This window comes from Athene cunicularia (assembly GCF_003259725.1).
Source record: "Athene cunicularia isolate RWA chromosome 2 unlocalized genomic scaffold, athCun1 chr2_part1, whole genome shotgun sequence".
Classification (NCBI taxonomy): Eukaryota; Metazoa; Chordata; class Aves; order Strigiformes; family Strigidae; genus Athene; species Athene cunicularia.
The window spans coordinates 142,724,596-142,745,053 of record NW_020799095.1 but is presented as its reverse complement, the minus strand read 5'-3'; positions in this window follow the sequence as shown (position 1 = coordinate 142,745,053).

The window sequence follows — 20,458 nt, the reverse complement described above, 5'->3', positions numbered from 1 at the left end:
AGGACAGACACTTCAAAATGCAATACAAATTTGTATGAGAGTTTTCAGCTAGGTTGAATTATGGTTTGTCCTTCTTTCGATAAGAACCCTCAAAATTACTGCCCTGCTCCACAATGTCTCTGGGGGTTTAAATGCAGCACAACCCTTCAGTCCTTCAGGACTCCTAAATGAGTGGGGAAGATTGAGGCCACAGAAGACCATGTCCACAGTGGCTGAATTAGGCTCATCCTCCTACAGCAATTCTCCTGTGTGCACTGTCCTCCCGCTCTAGGCAGAGCAGGACTTTCAGGGAGAAAGCGGGGAACACCTCGAAGCAAGCAGAGATCTGGTGGGATGATTTCTTTTCACAGACAGTGTTGATGGGAATGAGGGAACCAGAGGCTTAAACGTCTCCTCACCATCTAATCCCATCTGATCCTTGGGGGCGACCACACAGAAACGTGTGGAAACCTCTAGTCTGAGTCCAAAAGGAAGAGTGAAGGCTGTGGGATTTCAGCAGTTTACAGACAAGTGATGATTGTCTTTTAATTTCTGTTCATTTTCAAATGCATGTATCTAAAAATCTGCTGATACCAGTTCTATTAGTTTTCTCTCTGAGGAATAATACTCTGACATCTGGGAACAGGAGAAGAAGACATCCTACACCACCTCAAAAAGGCAAAGAGACGAGGCTGTTTCACCACCATTTTTTTTCTCCTTTAACCAGTTTAACTGGGGTGCCCGTGGGCCTGGTGATTAAAAAAGAAGTTAATTCTCTGACTTTATGTCAAAAATCACCTCCCTCTGCTATGTCTCTCCCCACCTATTCTGTGCATCTGAATCCATTCTGAAGCCCTTTCCATCCCACTTAATCCCCCCTCCTCTTCTCATGGTAAAATCAGCCCTCCACACTAGGCTTCAGCTGCTTTTCGGAGCTTGTCTGTTCACATCACTGAGCAAGGGATGAAGTAATGAAAATTACAAGCTGTGGAAATTTGATCTCTCTATTCTGTAATTACTGCTCTCTGAAATCTGAGAATATATATTTACTTTAATATTCTTGCAGAGGAGGGGAAGTATCCCCAAGGCATAAAGCAAAGAGGCAGAGAGCTAGGGAGAAGGAATAGCATGGACCCATTTGTACTTGATTAAATGTTATATACAGTAGTGAGGGGATCTTGCCTTTAAGGCTAAACACAAAATCACAGCATCCAACTCATCTTGGTATTTAGAAGCAGTTAACACTTCCTTTTTGTAATGTACATTTATACACAGTAATTTGAAAGTGGACTCCTCATCTTCTTCTTTCCCAACACATAATTACCAGTGTTTGTAATTTCATGATGATATATTTACATTTTGCTTAATAACACAAAAATCTTAGACTTTATCTTCTCTGAGTTTAATGTTCAGATAAAACCATGGAATGAACTTGAAAGTCAAGTTCATCAATGACCAGGACTAAAGGACTAGAGAAACTCTGGCCTTCACTAGTGTAAATCTTCAATGTTTTTCTTTGGCCTTTAAAACCTGTAAAGGAAAAGGTCTAACAAGTGTCTATCCACAATTGTGTGGTCTTACTTTCTCATAACATTCTTGCATGTATGGGTCAATTATGTCTATTGTCTTCCTGGCTATATTGTCCCTTGGATTTCTTTAATGAAGAAAAAAAAAATTAAAAACTGTATAATCAAAAAAATACTGCTAACAACTGTCTTGTGTGAACTGTTTCAGAGCTGTCTGAATGACCTTTTTTTCCTGATCCAATCTAGTCCAAGAGTCATTGTCTTCATCCACTTCGTGTATTTACAACAAATATAATCCTTGCTGAAATATCAGTTGAACAACAACAAGTCTGGCAGATGGGTTGGCTTTAGAAAGACAGCCAAATCAACCTCCCTAGGTTTTCTCTACTTCTTTTTTCCCTCGAGGAAAAGCATGTCACAAAGTCTTATATCTTTCAGGATTTCAGAACTGTACTATTTGGCCCCTATTGTTCCTGGTAACCTGGTATCACAAAGGCATGAGAATCAAAACAGGGAACATTCTAGAGCATGAAGATGTCTGCTGAGTACAAGTTTCTGTTGTCAGCCAGTAATGATTGATGTATTGTAGGGACAAGCCCATTGTTCAAGTTATTCTGTAATTTTCTTACCCATCTGTTCAGTATTCTATGAGAGGTAGATGCTGTCTGTCCTGTGTCACCCCTTAATTATTTTTGTAAGTGCTGGGAAGATTTCATGAAGAAGTTTCTATGAAGAAAATGTTCTTCATATGTTTTTCTATTTCCCACCCCCTCCAGATTATTAATTACATGAAAGAAGAATCTGTTATCTATTTCCCACCATCCTTTCCCTCACTGTTCTCAGAACATTGATGGACCTAGCTAAGCAATTAACACATGCAGTTGATTTAATTTCGTGTTTGTTTGGTGTCTGAAACAAATTTACCCCTGTCAGCAGTGGTCCATCCCTAGAGGATATAGCTTTTGCTACAGCTTTTGCTTTTATAACCTTCTGCTGCTATTGAGAAGAAAGAATTTCTAAGTTAATACTTAAAGTTTTACAGGCAATGTAAGCAATCTTTGAAGCATTCTGCCTAACTTAGGTCTGGCCTCTCAAATTGCTGCAGGGAATTTGGCCAATTGAACTACTAAACTCAAAATCTAAAAAAGAGTAAACTTTTAAATTTTTTCATTATCTGGACAACAAAGCCATAAGACATTTAATATTTTCCAATATTCTGGCTTGCATATGCTTGAAAGTTATCTGCAATTTGCCTGAAGATTTTTTTATAGCCTTGTGCTTAAACACATTTCTTGTGTTCATCCTACCCTCTTCCAGAACAGGGAGCAAATTATTTTAAATGCAATATGCTTCTATCAGGTAGTGGGAGCATCTCTTTAGCTTGAGTTACTAGAGTCTATCATTCACTTTTGCATGAATGCTAAAAGCCAGATGCCTAATCTCTCTCTGTCATCAGTGCAGAGAAAATAGATGCCTCCAGAGAGAATTTCTTGTCACCAGCCGTAGCTACCTATCTCAGAAGGTCTGCAGGGAGTCTAGATAACTAACAAACTAGATATTTAACTTTCAGATGGCTTAAATCAAGTGAGATGAGTCATATCATGAGAGTTTCCTAGTGTCTATGGCTCATACCTAAGTCCAAGCTAGGCTATACCCACTTCCACACAACCAGCTTTTTAACTCTTCAAATAACAGTTCAAATAATTGATGCTATTAGGACTAATACAAAAAACTATTTCTATCTATATGCATCTAGCATTTTTCTTCGGCTGTCAACTGATGGAAATAAAAGTGTTTGTGCGATCTTTCCTAGAGGTTTCATCTGCTTCTGAGGTTCTGCAGGTGTACACAATAACAGTAAGTCAATGAAATCCCGAGCACCCCAAAGCCCTAAGGATTTTGCTTTCACTGACTAATACACAGTTAAAATGTCTAAAATAATACAGCGAAGAACAGGTTAGTTATGACCAGCTTACTACATTCTCCTGCCACTCCAACCACAACCCACATCCAAGATGAACTTGGCTGATACAAGGGCTAAACAGCTGTAGTGACTTTTCCAGCTCCTAGCTCCAGCCTCGTTTCTGATGAAAGTTAGATGACAGGGGAAGTTAAAGTGAACACTACTGCAAGTCCTCTCCCTGCTTTAGGGAACCAGATATGCTTCTTTGCAGCTGCTTTGGTCCATCAGAGCAGGGCAGAACAATTAGGGTCTGTATCTGGTGTATGGATTCCTGTGAAAAGTCATGGTTAATAGAAACTTTTTGCCCATAAGACTCAATGCTTTCTTCTGACCTTATTTATATTAGTTCAACAACTGATATCGCTTCTACCTTCACTGCAGATATAATTAGTTTTAATCCATGCATGTGATATCATAAAGGATCTCACAGTCACTGTAATCAGATGTAAAAACCACCAAATAAATCACTTCCCTTGGCTAACTAGAATTACTCTTTACTGTATATTCCAGTGCTCAGGCTGAATGCCTCTCCTCCACAAAGATCTAGCAAACATTAAAAACTCAAGAGAAGTCATTACAATCAATTGGATCAATGACACACCAACTAAAACTACATTAAGTAGGGCCTTGATACAATAAACAAATGACGACTAGGAAAGGAGTTTGTTTGATTTTATTGGGACATTGATTCGTGAACTAAAGTTTCCCTAAGTTATCTACTGTAAGAGATTCTAACAGCTACTTTAGAGACATTGCAAAACTCTTCTGGGTCAATGATGTAAAAAAAGTGTCTCTAAGAGGCAACCTTGAAAGAATGTCCTTTAATCTCACAGCCACAGCAAAAAGGTGTATTTACTGGACTACCTTTAGTTGCAATTGTTGTTTTTCTTTAATTTACATGTGTTGAATAGGTCACTGCCCTTTCTTCATACTGAATATTCTTCAAATATCATTCAGTATTTTTTGATCATTCTTCATGAGAACTAATACCTTAAAGATGGTTGCCTAATTAAACCTAATTGTCAAGGCACCCACTATTTTAAAGAGAAAGTGAGGAATATCTACAGGGTGATTCATTTCACCTGCCTTATCCACAGTGGGCTGAATTGCTTTCTGGAAGTGGATTTCTATAAGAAAAGATAAGTGCTACCTTGGAGTGAATGCCTGCCTTTATACCTTCAGTTGCTTTTATCTCTTTATAGTCCTTCAATCTATTAACTCACAACCTCGGCGTTAACTTTGGACCATAATTCATTGTCCTATTATTGCCCTCAAGTGTGTATTAGCTTGATGTTTATCTAAACCGCTGAGTTGCCTTCTAGCTTAGTACACTGTATCTCTCCTGTGCAATCAACACAGTCAACACAATACTTTCAACATACCTCAGAAAACCAGATTCCATAACATTTGCTGAGTCACATAGGATATTCATTATATTATTATAGATCCATTTTCTTAGCTACTAACTCCATGCATATAACAAAGGATCTCATCTGCATGGTCAGAATGGATTTTACAAGCTAGCTTACACACCATGGTGACCAGGACTTTGGTACCAACTGAACAGCAGTTCCTTGGATGATAAACCATTGCTGCTTGAAATACATGTTACAATTCTGCTTAGGTGTTAAAGTCAAAGAGGACCTATATTTTGTAACATTTTCACAGGTGAGTGAGGGAAAGGCTGGGCAGGGAAGTTTGGAGTTACATTTGTCTTCCTTTCTGGCTTCTCCAATAAACACCAGGCCTATGTCTTGCTTATATCTGGTGGCACATTCCCATAGGTGCACAATACACGGTGTGTGTTAAGGAACATAGCTGCATGTATGGAACAGTGGGCACCAGAGCAATAAAGAGGAGCTGAGACAATTAAATGCAAGAGGAATGCTCACCCATTGGTTGTGTCCCAGGACAAGTGTCCCAGGCAATGAGTGATAAAGCCTTTTAAAAGTTCACCTTATGGGAATATATGGACTTTTAAAAAAGTAGGTAAGATTAGTTATGTATGTTACACCATGATACTTTCTACATCAGTTATTTTTCATCCTAAATTGTGCAGGGGATTAAGAAAGAAGGTATAAAAGACCAATGGGAAGGGAAACCTGCATGATAAATGGTTAGAAACAGCACAAATAATTCCTACAGATCAGCTAATATTGTTCATGCCTTGTGGCTCTATGATGATAAATCCTCACTTCTTTACATAAAACATGGAGGACAATAATATTCTCAGATGAATATCCAGCCATAGCTTGTTTCATTGGCTTTGCCAAAAAGGGACAAAACTTTTCCAGCCACTTGGTTGTTCTACCAATCCCCTGAGAAAAAGCAAATGCTTTCTGATAAGGCACCCTGCAACACAACTAGGATCTAAACATCCAGTAACTGATAGCATCCTATTATTTCCCAGGTAATGCATCCATCTCTGCAGGAAATTATACATAAACTGCTAAGAAAGACAGTTTATTAAAGTAAGCTGGAGAAGAACAGACAAATCTCTAGATATAAAGATGACCCAGGATTCATGACTGAACTCTTCTCTCATCTGTGGTAAACAGAAATAAAACAATCTAGGCAAATTCCAGTCAATCAATACAAACTGTAATAAAGTCACTGAACTGATTTATCTTAGACTTACTTTTGTACCTACAAGACCCACATGTGCCCTGCAGGCTTCACAAAACTAAAAGCATCTAGGTGTAAGCCTTGTCCTCATGACTCCTCCACTGTTCACCAGTTGGAGGACAGTATGACAAATGCAGGGGTATATATTGCAACTATCTCTGAAGACAGATTGAAGCAGAAAGGGGTTTAATCTGGTGATAGAGGGGCATTTAATCATGATGCATCAAAAAGACTTTTCACAGTGTTCAGCTTCTCTACCTCAAAAGCAGGTTAGAAATAGAAATGAGCAACCAGCAGCATCCACAGAAAAAGACCAGCCGGACAGCCCATACTCATGTAGCTAGGACAGTTAAATTTATTTATTTCAGAGAGGCTATTATTATTTTATTGTTGTTATTGTATGACAGGAGTGCTCACATATTTCCTCAGATTTGTCAACAACTGTGTTAAATGCTGTATAAATAGGATAAGGTAGTCCCTGCTGAAGTCAACAGAAATATGCTTTGACAGAATTTAGATCAAGCCACAGACGTCCTGAAGTTTCCAAGTGGTAGCTATTCATAACTCCTTTCCATCTCTCTTTAAATTTGCATGGGGGGAACTGACAAACAAAAATACCAATATGAGGCTTAACATGATGCAAAAGATCTGTTAGAAGAGATGGTGAAAGAAGGAGGACAAAGGCAGGTGTATCCTGCAAAGAGTGATCTCAAGCCAGATGCTACTCTTCAGTTTTAATGTATTTAACACCCTGTGGAGCATCCACTTAGCCAGCAAGGTCACTCCATATTTGAACTTGTGTCAGCTCAGACTTGGGAGTATTGCTTGGTTAAATCTCCATCTTCTCTTGTACTAACAGTGTAAACATTCTCCACCCTGAAAACAGCCCCCAATGTTTGTCTTTATCATCTTCATATAAATGTCAAATGCTATTTGCTTACATTTGCATAGAGCCTCTCTGCTTGTCACTATGATTAAAGATCTGGTTTCGCAGCTGCACAACACAACCTGAGGGGGAAGAAGGAAGAGGCAGTCTTTTCCTCTCAGGCAGAAATTGGAATTGTTGGCACATTGGGTAGCTGCACTTGTTCTGGGGAAAGAAGGGAAAATATGTTCATCTCTGTGAGTAACAGAAACAAAGCAAGTTAAATGATAAACTATACTTGATGCCCAAGGGTAGGAATCTGCACATCCTTTTCCTTTCTCTGTCACCGGCTGATTTTGTAATTAGGCAAGTCAATTCATCCTCATCCCCTGTGTTTCTCCTTCCACAATTTATTTTAACCTCCTTACATCTTGATCTCTTCCAAGAAAGGTTTGTCTCCTATTCTATTTTTATACTGCATATAGCACAAAGTGACAGCAGCATTGTTTCAGTGTGTTTGCTGCAATAAGAAATGATCTAGAAGGTTATTAAGAAAAGGAAGTTAAGATGCTTGCGGGAATAGATCAGTAATTAGGAAGGATATGAATACTTTGTATAAAGAATAGAATAGATGTTTCAGGATCCCTTTGAATTGCTTGGTAAGGTCAGTAAGCAGCAAAGGGAAGCTTATCCTCAAGTCTGTTATGTTCCCCTTGCTTCTGGAAACACGCAGAGGGAAAGTACTTGCACAGCCCAGTAACAGCTGATCTAGGCCTGGCACCAGTCAATGTTTCGACAGTCTTCATCTTTTTGCTAATACCTTGCATTTATATAGTGTTTCTTATCAGTAAACTTCAAGTGCATCCCATTCTCTGCTTAATACTTGAATACCCCGAGGCTCAGACAGCTGGTGTGTGACTTGGGATGACTCCACATGCCCCAGACAGTTAGCAAAGCAGCAAGGCTCTGCTGGTAAGGGAGCACTGAGTAACAGCGAGCTAGTAGCGAGCTACTAACAGAGCACAGTGATGACAAGCAGTGCTATAGGTGTTAGGAAATATGGCTGCACATGTAGCCAATTCTGTCCCCTAAATAAATTCCTCCTTAACCCAGAACATGCTCAGTATTGTCTAAATGACAACTCTTGTCTTCTCCAGCAGAATTGACAATTAGCTCCTATCAAATTATTTTTAGGCTGGTATTTTTGAACATGGATGTTAGAAACTCTAGCTAATGCAAATACCTGAGTATGAAGGATTAAATAAAGCATACAGGATTTAAAAAAAAAAAAAAAATAAAATAAAAAAAAAAAGGTCTATTTATGTATGCATCTATTTCAATTTTGGAAGGGTCAGTGATGTCACATGAAGTTGACACTTCCTGTAGCATTCAGTTTAACTTAGGAAAATGTTCTTTTCTCAGCTGCAAATTCAGTCATTCCATCCCACTGAAAGTCTGTACACTGTTGACTAATAATAGTTGTAAGAAGAAGCACCTGTTTTCATTTTATTCCATATACTTTTTGCATATATGTTATTCTGACATCCTCCTTTCTCCAAGGGTCAGTACGTGCTCCTTTAAAGTCTACAGAAAGATGCTGGATTTGTGAATCTCTCCCTCCATTCCCCTGTGTGGATTGTTTTCCATGCCTTTGACAATTTCCAAAACATATCTCTGCCTCTCCCCATCTCCATCTTTTGTGATGCCTCACTACTGTTAGATGTAGACTTCCAGGTGAGGAAGTAATATTTTATTTAATATTTTCTGCTCTCTTCCATGCTGTTGCTTTCCACTGGCTTGTCTTTCAGCCACAAACCTGGGGAGGGAAGTGATACACCAGCAAGCCAAGGCTGCTCTCTTCAAGTTAACAGTCTCTGGGCATGTGCTTGCAACATCCTCAAAGTGCCTCTGTCTTCTTTTTTATCCATGGGACTTTAAAGAAATGGCATTCAGCCATGATGCCCTTTCAAAGCGATTGGGCTACCAAACAGAGTAGCTTCTTTGCTTTTAATTTCCTGGGGAAGCTCAAGTGATTTCAGGGAGGAGCCATGTCTAAATGTTCTGGCTTTCACTGGTATGTGTTTGTGTCAGCCCCTACTTGCATAATGCTATTCAGTTCTCTCCATTAGCTTTTTATATCCTGCACATCTTCCTCCTGGCTGCCCAGCTCCGGCGCCTGATTTGTGCACAAAAAATTTTTTCACACCTGTGTGGAAAAGTGCTTCTGCTAACGAACACTGTGCAAGGAGTGTGCCCCTGGGGAACTCCTTTAGAGTAAATTAGAGTGCTCCATGGCAGGCTATCGGCTCTTGCCAGAGTTTTAATCTGTGATTAAACACAAAGCTGACAGCACTGTGGCCCACTGCCCACCAATCATCTCATGATACCAAATCAGCCTCCACAGTAATCGATGGGAGCTTATCTCATCTGACTTTATCCACCTAAAATTTAGCTCTGGTCTCAGATGACCCATTAGGTTCTTTTAACAGCCAATATAAAGGTTTTGGTGCTTTAGTCATCCTGTCCATCTTCAGCATCAAAATTAGATGTACATACAATTAAACATTCCAGGGTCTCTGTATTGTTTAGGCCAACTGGCACATAAGGTGCCTCGTGCCAACTCTCACACGCTCCAGAACAGAGTAGCTGCATCTAAACTTAGGACAGTTTGGAGTAGCTGCACCTAATATCACCGTATGGAGATTCAAGTCCCAGTGCCTGGGTACATGATTTGGCTTTTATTCATGGACTCATGTTGATGGAGCCAATGGAGTCCAGAGGACCTTGGCTATGTTGGAGATGTGCAGCTTGGCCTCTGCTTCAAGATTAAGTCCCAAGTTATTCTCACCCTAGTTTTTATGGCTTAGTTTTTCTGAGGACAACAGATCCCTGTAGAAGTTATTTTGGAGCTGACATATTATTCATCCTTCCTGTTGAAGCTGGCCCACTGCACGGAAGAGATTTCAAGACTCTTGGGTGAGGTGAAGGAAGCAGAAATAAGCCTGGCTTCATGACCTTGTGAGATCACTCACTTGGCAGAGGCATCCTCAGTTCCACTATTTTCTTTTAGGGTTTATTCATGCCTTTTTTGTCAGTGGGGTATTCAATGTAAAAAGCATAGACCATCCCATTGGGCAAGCTCTGTAGTTCAAAAGTTACTACCTAGACATATGCACTAATCACTTTGCCAAATACTGCAGTGCCTGAATTCCCTCTAGAGTCTAGTCTGCACTTTATATTATATAAGGAACCTTTTAATTAGTGGATAAACAGAGCTATCCCATCACAAAAGAAGATGCTTCAACAGAGAACCCACCCTGTAGGCCACATGACGGAAGAGTATGTCCTGAGCAACTTCCCATGGCCACTGTCAGGGCACCCAGCCCTTGCCTGCCTCTTGCTGCCGTAAGTAAAAGCACAGTCACCCTCCTCTGAAGGATTTATCTCTGACAAGTCAACAGGAGATTGCCCCCAGTACAATCAGTCTGACTGCTGGAACTGTCAGTCCAGCAGAAATCTACCCCAGTAAGGTCATTGTATCCTATTAGAAAAGAATTTTTGGTTTCTTCTGGTGGTTTGTGAATACTAATCATTTGCTAATTGTCTGTCTCTTTGATGGAATGCTGGACTCTGCCAAGAGGTATTGCTCTAGGCACTGCTTTCTACTTAATATGAGAACTCAAGGCCAAAACTGCTCCTGATAGGCTCCTCATGGAAATTCATTGGCTTTAACGAGATTGTGGTGTTTGTGAATCAGGAAGGGTTTTGGCCTTGAAATCCTGATTGTATCGATTCATAAGCTAATAACTATAAAGGACCGTTATTCCATTGTAGGGATTAACAATTACTCAGGAAAGAAAATAAACTTCCTGGAAGTGATGATGTTGATCTGAATAGTCTTTGGAAGGGTGTGCCAGTTGAATGGATTGGCACACAGTGCTTTCTGAACTGCTGCTCATAAGGGGCCCTGGGCAAACAGACCAGCTTGCTTAGCCACAGCAGTGGAGCTGTGGTAAACTGAGGTTTACCGTCAGGTTCTAGCACCCAGCTCAGAAGCAAGGAAAGCTGGCTTGCCCGGAGTTAGCTGCAGGGCTCATCACTTCAGGCTTACCTATGCTGCAATCACACAGTCTACCAGTTGTCAACATGCTAAACTGCTTTTGCCTCACCACGCCATACCTGTGTCTTAGAACCTGCAATCCCCAGTTCAATTTGGCATGCATTGTTCCTTCTCGAAAATGCATTTCCTTCTCCCACTTTTCCCTTTAAAACCAGAGGCAGGAGTTGTGAAAGTGTCAGTACATACGGCTTCACTTTTATGGTCACTTATGGAACAGCTGAAGGCTGATAACTTCCCTTTTCACATCTTGATTTAGGTGAGAATTTCTTTGCTAGAGACAGCAACCTTTACTTCTCTGCAAATGCTAGTCACAATTATGCTACTGTCTAAATAATGTCTGTGGCTATATTGAGGTGATCTAGGCACCTCATAAATAACTCCACTAAATTCCATTACTGGTGAAACAAAGAATAGAGGAGAAACTTATTTACGGGATAGATTTGCAATTTGAGACACTGCCTCATTTATTCTCCTTCCTTTGCCCACCCCACAGTAGGAGTAAAAAAAAAAAAAAAAAAAAAAAAAAGTGACATTTCTGATAATATGATAGCTTCATCTTCACTCTAAATATTCAGGAATATGCAATTGAAAATTGAATAATTTTGACAATTAAGTTGTGCAAAAATCGATTTATCCAAGTTAAGTGCATTTCATGCTTTTTATCAGATACGCAACACCAAACTCAGAACTATTCGGGAAAAAAAATGTGTCTAATGATACTCTGAAAAAGTCTGAAATGGTATTAATGATGACAAGTGAAACTCAAGGACAACAAACTTACTTCTAAGCAAATTAAATGTTACTTATGCACATTTTTCACTGGACTTAAAATAAAAAATAATTAAAACCACTGGAATATATGATTTTATTGTTACTTTGAAATGTGAGTCATTAAAAGCAAGCACACTAGACGAGAAAATGAGTGGTCTTTGAAATTATCAAAAAGAGTTCTGTTAAAGATAAAGACTTATCTGCATTTATAGGGTTTAATTTACTGCTTGCTTACCACCATTTTTCAGTAGTTTAATTTCAGCAGTTCCTTCACAAAACACGGTATAGATTTTACCCAGCTTCATATCAAATGCTTCAGGGAGTGAATTAATTTCAGGACTGTGAAGATCATTCTGAATCCTTCTGTGAGTGATAATAGTAGTTAGCAAGAACTGGTTTTCTTTTTTATTATTGTTATTATATCGTTATGGTAAACATACCTGTCATTCAGAACAAAACAACTAAGTTCCAACCAATCTGCTTAATGACTAATGGCTAATGGTTGACTGCAACCTAAAGACTTCATGGACAAATGCACAGTTGCAACAGCTGCTTTGCACATGACTTTTTCTTTACTTATGTCTCCTATCTGGAGATCAACTACGATTTTTCAGGATCAAAATCTCTGTCATGTCAGAATGCAATCAATATCTACTTGTGATTATGGATTATCTGGGGAAAAATACCCTCTATACAGTCATCTACAGCTACTAATACAGTTCTGCTGGACTGAGGAAAATAGATGACTTTGCATGGAGTAGATCTGCAGCTAGGACACCACCTTGAGCAGAACCCAGGAGCTTTTGGACAAATGAAGATGGTCACAAGCTTGAGTGCTTGACCTGTGAGAAGAGGCTTGCTCAGCCTGGGGAAAAAGAGGCATCGAGAGGATCTAATAGCAGCTTTCCAGTGCTTACAGAAAGGTCATTGATAAGACAGAGCTAGACTCTTCACAGTGGTTCATGGTGGAAGCACAGGAGACAACAGGGATAAGTTGAAATTAGAAGTTCAGACAAGGAATAAAAAACACCTCTTTCATGATAAGAACTGTAAAGGAGAGGAGCAGGCTGCTCAGCAAGGTTGTGCAGCCTCCTTCTGGAGGTTTTCAAGAACAGGAGTGATAAAGCCCAGAGCACCTCAACTTGACTATGTAGTTGACCCTGTTTTAAGCAGGAGATTTAGTCTAGATGACCTACAGGGACCTCATCCAACTTGAATTTTCCTATGATCCTATGACCCTATAAATTGGGGTTCCTGGGTACCTTCTATCTGAGAAGGCTCAGCTAGTATTTAGCATCATGCTCATTGGTCCTTCTTACTTATTTCTCCCAAATTATCCTCCTTGCTCTAGGGAAGTACCTCAAGGACAGAAGTGTACCTGGCTATGATCTTTAAGACTGGATGACCTACCCATCTCTGCACAATGGAGGCTTCTATAGCTTCATTTAAGCAGGAGCTACATCCTCACTGTAGTTTATCAGTGACCTTAAGCCACACTGGTTCCTTGCTGTAGTGACTTCAGGACCAGCTCTGGAGCAATCTGTAGGAGTGTACATGAAGACATTAGGACACATGCAAGTGTACAGGCAGTGTGTGCCTGGCTCCTGTTCCTCTGTGCTTGGCACAGTTACCTTTAGGTATCCAACCAGCCCTTGTGGAGAAGGCATCTGACAGCAGACCAAGAGCTCCAGAATCCTTCCTACAAGAGTCCCCTATCACCTGTGAGAATTTTTGTGGAGGCTGAATTCAGGCATAATTAAGTTTGCAGTTCTCATCCTTCTGGGAATCTGGATCCACCTCTGTATTCAGCAACTTCAAGCCATCAAGAACTGCATCTATAGCTGAAGAACACCCTGACAAATGAAATAAAAATCTAAAAGATAACTTATGATTCTGGAATAACTTTAAACTGGCTTTCTTTAGGGTTGAAACGCCAGACTAATTCTCTTCCTGAAAGGCTGCTTCTAGATCCAGCTGACCTAATTGCCACTGGGGTTTCTGAGTGAATACTTTATCCACTGTTGAAACTGATGGTCGTCTGGGACTTCATTATGCTGCTGACCACAGCATTTGGAAAGGCAGTGCATCTCCACAGGTCCACTTCTGCTACTGTCCATTGATAATCCAGGAAACCATTATTGATGCAGTGTGAAGGATACATAGCTGAATTTTTCTGATTCTGCTCAGTATAGAACAACATTCTCCATATACACAAGTTAATTTACGATGTGGACACAGTAGCGACTAGTTCATGTTGAACTTAGAGAACAGCATTATGCTATCTCTGAACTTGCAAAATGTTATTTTCTTCTAGTATATACAGACTGATTATAAAAAATGTTACCAGATTTATAGTTTCCTATACTTCATAAAGAAAGAACAAAATAAAAAGTAGTCAGGAGGACAAAATTGCATCTGGAGATATAGGCAATCACTAGGTTACCTTTCTAGGGGAGTCCCTCCACTTACTTTCTTAAATAGAAGTTAAAATGTCTCTCTCAAATATTTTCCTTATAAATGCACATACTCCAAAGGTCAAGCCAGAGCCATTGTGAAATAGGCTTTAGGAGAAGCATAAAACTCCTGTCTGACACAGAGTCAGTGGCAATTGAAAAAGCAAAGACTGGAAGGGTTAAAGGCTAATTACTAGAAGAAATCTGGCCTGCTGGCCTAAGATCTTTTGAGTGGGAGCACAGTCAAATGGGAGTTGTGGGATTAATTGGGTGAAAGACATTGTCACCTTGACATTCATGAAAGTACTTGGGAAGAGCACTGTTTGCTGATATACTGCGGACAGTTCATTTGAACCATGGAGGTAAAATAAGTCTTTTCCACAAAGAATTCACCTTTGATTTTTAATTGGTGTCAAATATGAAAATTAAAATCTCCAGTGTGAGAAGTCCTTGCACATATTTTCAGAAGTTTGTAAATGTCTATTCCTGTTCCCACCATAATAATGGAAAGTAAACGTATATCCCAAGGACAAAATTTTCAAGCCCTTAGCTTAATAAAATGAAGAGAGTAAAACCTGCAAGCTGTAAGTGCCTTTGGAGGTCTTTGTGAAGTGGGAACATAATGAGCAGTTCTTTGTGCTTCTTATAAATAACTCCAACATCCACTGATCAGCAGCATGACCACAGGACAGGCAGCTCTCTGCTTTACCCAGTAATTGTGATACCATGCAATAGGTACTCTATGGTCAAGGATGACAGTGGTTTGGCTTCAGGGGAATCAAGTAGAGTCCTATACATAATAAATACTCTTTGTTGCAGAATTTCACTGCAGTCATATTAGATCAATGCACAAAATTGTCCTTTCTTTCTGCTCCATCATTTAGTCAATATAATTCTTCTGCCCCATGGCATGATACCTATTCATAAACGTTTACACTTTCCTTCTTTTTTTTTTTTTTTTTTTTTTTTTTTTTCAGTTAGGAGATCAACATTTTTCCTAAGCAATTCATATCCAGCCTTCGGGGTACTTTTGAAGCACTGTATAGAAGATGCTTGGACAGTTTTGTGAACTGGAAGTATAAATTAGCACAGCTGACCCTTCCTTATTAATGCTTCAGAATACCTCAAATGTCCTAATAAAGGACAGTCAGTACAGTGCAGGTCTTCCTCATTGAAAAGCTTGTCATTTTTTCACCTCAGCATCATACTAGTAGTGGAAAATAAAGGTGATTTCAAGATAAATTCCCCAGCTCACAATTCTGACTCCTGTCCAGCATGCAAGTCTCACTCTTGTGCAGCATGACAAGCATGAGAGACTGGTAAATCCTCAGCCAGGAGGGCACAGGTCCACTCTGGTTCAGCACACCTTATACAGCAGCCAAAACCTGCACCAGGTTTCTGTGTGATATGGTAACCTAGTAATTCCATCAGAATCACACCAAACATTTCCAAGGTGACAAAAACTGGAAATTTAGTTTGCTCAAGCATTATGGAGAACTGGTTGACACAGTCTCCCCCAAACTGGCCATGGCAGTTCCCTGACTCTAAATGGAAGAAAAGATGTTCCAGTCTGCTTTTCAAGCTACTTGAAAGCATAGAGAGAAAAAGTGCTTTAGAAGATATAATCATCCTCCAAATCCTTAATTGAGTTATGATTCTAGTGAAAGGGACTGGTCATTTTTATGAGACATATAATTACCTTGCAGTGCTCACATCTGTTAAACCTGCAGTATGAAATAACTCACTCTATAGAAGCTAATCAGTATTTCACCACCAATGGATGTGAGACCAGGATTTCAGGCATAGAATATCAATGGTAAGTTATGTAGCTGGTTAAGTAAAACATAGCCAAAGATCCTTTATTTTCTCTTGAATTCAGAAGGGAATATGCATCCAATATTGCACTTTAGTAAAAGCAAGTGTCTAAGTGAGCATTTCAAACAAGGTGACTTAACAGAAGAAAGGAAGAAGCAAAACCATAACCAAGTAAGAATCTTTCTGTCAATTCAAAACCTTCAGGAAGTGAAACATGTCCAGTTTATGCTGCTCTAAGACTGTTTTCACTATTTCCCATGTAGAGGAAACCAGCAGGTTTAAAATAGGAATGAATTCTCAGACTGTCAATTTAAATTGAAGTTTGCAGTTACAGTTCAAGTTGAAAGAAGCACTTTCTTGGGCCAGAGATTCACTCCCCATGAAAAGTCCTATTCAGTCCCAGACTGCAGATTCAACTTACTATAGCAGCTCTATTAAAAGTGGGGTGTCACAAAGTGACAAGAAAAACAAGAGTGATCTTTGATGCACCAAAAATCAATGATACACAAAAGCCAGCACCAAAAATCAAGGGTGGACAAAAGCAACTTAAGCCACAAGATAATATTTATCATAACAACATAATGCGTATGAATTGTGCCTAGATATATTTAGTTAGAAAGCAGAGACAAGTTTCTGCTGTCAAATGAGTAATTTTGTTTAACAGCCTCCTAAGTATGAAAAATGGGAATAAATTTAAGATTAAGTTTAATGAAGGTATAAATGGAATCAGTGTCATCTTCAGGTACACACAAAGTATGCAGCTGCTAGCGTGGGTACTAGAGTGATTAGAGGAGCAAAATAAAATTGAGTGAATTCCCCAGACATCACTATTTCAGAGTGGATTAGGGAGTCAAATGTATGCAAACCTTCCATCCTTGACTTATCAATGAGGCAGCCTCATTCCATCCACTTGGTGCATCGCCTCCAGGACCCCTCCTGTCCTCACTGCCAGGGTGGGAGCAGCTGTGCCAGCACTGCCTCAGCATGAGGGAAGCAGGGTTACAACATGGGCTGGAGGTATTTATTCCCACAGCCATGGGCCTTGGTCTTGAACATGATGTTGAGTAGACATGGTGCCAGCTAGCAGTGCTGGGAAGGTTATGCTTAGGAAAAGAAAGGGCATGTGCCAGCTGTGTCTTAAGTGCTCAGGAATGGTGGTGTTACAGAGCAACCATCAAAATAAAGGCTGCCTACACTAATGAGAAACGGGGACTGCCTGTGGTGGTCTCCAGTTTTGTATTTAGTTTTCAGTCCACATTCCTGACTTCAGTCCTCATCAAGTCAGTTCTTCCCCAGCCTCTTGCATTATGAAAACTGATTTACATATCCAAACAAATGGCCCTCAAATGGGAAATTCAGGCTGACAAAACATAACTCATGCTCATCCTTTTTGGAGCTATCTTTGCATTAAAGAAAAGATTAACAAACAAAACCAGGGAAATAAAGAAAGAAATGCCATGGAACCACTGGGATTTCTGAGAAACTATTCAACCATCCATGTACATTTGTGAAGATGAGGTTGGGGGGAGGGAGATTTCCCAGTTGACACGTTTCTCCACTTGTGAACATGTTGAAAGATCACTCATATGTCTTCAATGAAGTCACTGACAGTCAAGAATGCTGGAGGCAACAGCTGTTGGAGATTGATTTACCTCAAGGCTATTTAATCTCTCAGCCTCTCCTAAGGATGCTTGCTAGGGGGAAGGTAAAGAAGCACAACTAAAAATTGTATTGCTTTCAGCAGCTGTTGTTATTCCTGAAAGCCAAGAATGGGTCAAAAAAATGTGATGAAAGTCTTGGATTGTTATCAGCTATAGGGGTGGCCAAAGCTTACTGTTTCCTTTGGGGGTAGGGTTTCCTTTGTGGAATGAAATACAGTAAAATTACTAACTCCAAGGGGGCTTAGTTGCCTGGGAGTTACCGTGAAGTGTATATGTGCCTTGGAATTTCCAGAATTATGAGTATATTATGTCAGTCTGGAGTGATACAGGTTGTGAAAGGCGGCCCTTGTGTTCAGTAACAGGAGCTGGGACAATAGGGCAGCAAGAAAAGATAACATAAAACATTCATTAAAATGGTGGAAAAAAATTACTGAAAAGCAGAGTGCAGCTGCTATATGTGTCAGCTACTATTTCAGAATGGTCTCCCTCTGTGAAACTCTGGATTCTTATTAAGTCACATTGTCCGACCATGCCTTAGATCCGTACACTGTAAGACATTTGCCTACCTAGTTGAAAATGTAACACACGCATTTCCTGGCAGAGCATCTTTTTGTGACCATGCATTTTCCACAATTTGCTAGCAGAGTGTCGGAGGGAAGAAAATTAACATGAACTGCATTTTCAATGGAGAAGAAAATAAGTGAACATGTTTGGCTCACCAGGGACTTCACTGCTGTGAATACATAGATAGATGCCTTGTGGCTTCTCAGAGTGCATCATTGGGCTTAAAATTTACATCTTTTCCCTCCAGCAATGCAAGTTGTTTGAGAGAGTGCTCCATTCTGGGCATTAGCTGTCTACAGCCTGACACCTCTTTCATCCCTTCCAAACCTTTTCAGTGGATCACTCAGGATGTATCCACACCAGGGCTTTAGTTTGGATCAAGAACACGTTTTGAAGGAAATCTCTCATTATCCCCACTTACTGTGCTTTGGTTCCCATCACGAATCTGTCCTGGAGACCATGAGCCAGATTCCTGTCAGATGAAACTAAAAAGGAAAGTGGTTGTTAGGAGCATACCTCATGGCGCTGCACCACAAAGGGCTCTTCAAGAGCAGACTAGAGTTAGTTCAGAGTAGAATAACCCTGAAATGTGAATTGTAGGGTCATTAGGTCCTTAGTACTAGGTGTTTCATTATGCAGATTCACTCTTACCAGTCCACAAACCTTGCTGATACCCACATAGCCACATAAATGCACCAGTTAAAGACTAAAAAAAAAAAAAAAAAAACAAACACGGGAAAAAAAAAAAAAAAACCCACGAAGAAAATAAAATACAATTAAAAACACCAGGTGGTGGGAAGACAGATCTGTGGATCTGAAAGTCACAGTTATCCTGAATATTACTATGATCAGAGAAGGATGAGTAACATTACAAGAGTTCTCAGGAACAACACACAAGCCAGGAAAGACAGAAGAATTCAAAGATGGCAACCTTTGGTTATCATGGACATAAAATTCCTTTAAGTATTCCTCAGATGCTGAAAAAATGGCAAAGCCAGAGAAAAGATCATAATGCTGAAAACCAAGTAGTGTGCTCTTGAAGAGTATCTACATATGATTTGCTGCTATGACAGCTGTTAATCATAAAGTACATGTAGCCACATAATTCTAGCACAGGACTGTATAGAACTGAACAGGACCTTGGGATTTTTACTTAGTCCTGTGAATCTGATGAATAACTGAAGTTTATCCAACCTATTCAAAACTTTTGGCTCTTAGAAAACTAGTAAAGGTCCATTTTTGATGAGTGGTTTGGGGACTACAGGGAAGCAATCATCAAATTACTGAAGATTCCTGTCTCACAAGTACTTAAAAGAACAGAAGAGCAATGTTTTTGTGGCTTTTCAGCGGTTCTCCCTCTGGGACACAGTTGAAATGAGAAAAAAGAGAAAAGCAGAAATTAAGAAAAATGAATTATGGACTGTGTCCAACAGAATCCAATAACAGTTTTTCTGCTGGTTACACCAAATGCTGGATCAGGCAGTTTGGTACAGTAGTCTTCAGAACATTTGATAGCTTCACAGTGGTCTGAATAGATAGATATCCAATTCCATTTTTTATCTAATTGCCACCAAGCTGACAGACTTTTTACATTAGTGATGGAATATGCAAGTCCTGTAGCATGATGGCCTTCCCAACTAAGAAGTGCCATGCAAAGATTATCTGATTTTCTAGTTGCAGTCTTAAAAGTTGAGTCTAAAGTTTTTGAGCTAGAGACTAGAACAGTACCCTATGGAAAACTAGAATAATTAAAATATTTGACACTTGCATTATTTTTACCCTATGCCACTCTAAAAATGTATGCTTGTACTTACCAGAACTTCCACTGAAGTGCAACCACTTCAGGTCCATGGATAACGCTTATCCTCAGGGGACCACGGGCACAGATGTCTGTGTTCTTCTTTGCAGTAACATTACGCACAAAGTGAGGCTTTCAAGGACCTGACTGAAGCTCCTGCTAATCTCACTAGCTGTAGATCACAGCCTTTTCATGGGGCTGTTCCCCAACAACTGAAAGAAAAAGGATTTGTTCAGTTCCATCTCCAGTGCTTATAGAAGTATGATCCAGCCAAAATCCATCCTTGCAGATCTTCGGGGTAGTTTTCTTTTTCCTATA